This window comes from Cyprinodon variegatus, unplaced genomic scaffold (genome assembly GCF_000732505.1).
Source record: "Cyprinodon variegatus isolate N-32 unplaced genomic scaffold, C_variegatus-1.0 Scaffold88, whole genome shotgun sequence".
In the NCBI taxonomy this organism is placed as follows: Eukaryota; Metazoa; Chordata; class Actinopteri; order Cyprinodontiformes; family Cyprinodontidae; genus Cyprinodon; species Cyprinodon variegatus.
In genome coordinates, this window is record NW_015150541.1 from 839,025 (window position 1) to 840,777 (window position 1,753).

A 1,753-nucleotide genomic window follows, 5' to 3' on the forward strand; every position below is an offset into this window, starting at 1 on the left:
ATCCCTCCAGGTCAGCGGACAGGTCAGCTTTAATCTCATCTGACCAGAGCATTTTTTTTTTTTTACCTCTACATACCCCATGGCAAACTGCAAACATTTTATTGCTTTCTTCTTTTTATCTTCACCATAAAGAGACCATTTTTGAAGGCCAGAGAAAGCAATTGCTTGGATGAAAACTATTCCCGGAGAATTGATTCATTACTTATTGGGGGGGGGGGTTCAAAGCTTTTGCTTTTTGGGGGGGGGGGTTCAAAGCTTTTGCTTTTTTTTTTTTTTTCCACCTAAAGCATTTTAAATTCAACCAATCACAATCTGTCTGCTGTGTTTATTGGTCTTCATTACCTTTCATTATGTACTATTACAAAACTCCTTTACCGAATACCTGGATTTTTACTTTATCCCACAGACTCAATTAAGTAGTTAGTTAAAGTCGAAAGATAAATTCTTACTATGAATTATATTAAGAGGAGTCGGTATACAATACACAAGTTATACAACAGCCGAAACTTGTCATCTTTATTTGCACAAACAAACAAACAATAAAAATATAAGCACTCATTTTTCTTAGGTTTTTGCCAAGCACTACGAAATGGAGTAAGTTACCTCTCGACAAATCTCTTTTAGCTCATGAAAAGCCACATTCCTCTTAGAAGTTTGCAGGTAACCTTCAGCATCCTCGCAAAGGTAATAAAAATATAGAAAAAAAAATTGTGTTGTGGGCAGAAAGTTTGAAGAATGTGACATTTTGGCATTTTTGTGCGAATGTGTTGTGCCGAAGCTTTCAGAAAGCATTTGTGTTTTCCATTGCTGCAGGTTATCGCGCTGTTCCCCTGGCCTCTGCGGCTTAAGGTCAGGTATGGTGTTTAAGGTGGGGGAGGCACTATATGCTACTGTCGGGCATTTGGAGATACTGCATAGGTGTAGATCTGCAGAAGCTTGCTTAGACAGGTTGTGAACTTGTGTCTAGCCAACTGTGGATCACTTTTAGTTTCTAGGAACCATACCAGTAACCTGTGGGTATCCTCACACATACACTGCTTGGGAGATGGCTCAGAGGAGATGAACTTACTTTGGCAACTCAGTTAATACCTTTCTCAGGAACTGCTTTTCATCTTTTCTGCTGAAATTATTCAGTTTATGTGGTTTGGCTCATCCACTGAATAGGACAGGTCCACACTGCGACAAGCATGGCTGACCTTCCTTCCATCCAGGATTTGTACAGGGCTAAGATTTTTAAACATTTAAAATAGCAGCCACAGGCTTTCTAACCCCAGGCTGTCAATCTGAAGAACAGACAGCCTGAGAACTCTGATCAATACCATGCTTATTTGGATCTGTCTGCTTATGTCTTTCTTTTTGGTAAAACTTGTTTGTGTACATATTAACAATCAATATTTTTATTTATTATTATTCTCCTTTTTTAAACACATCATACTTTAAATGTCTTCACGGAGAGCAAAGTGGATCCAAAGACAAATTTCTTGTTTGTATAAAAACCTAGAGATTAAAGCTGATGATGATTTTAAGAAAGCTTTGTGTTGTGTCCTGTCTTGGCAGCTTATGCTGGCAGCATAGGACAGGTACGGTTATCTTACAGCAGGGATGTCCAAAGTGTGGCCATGGGTCCATGTGCTGGCCTCTGATAAACTTTAAAGCTACAGTGTGTAATTTTCAGCGACATCTAACGTCCAGACTGCAGACCGCAGCAACATGAACATCTCTCCCCCACCACTTCTCCCCCCCCAACAGTACG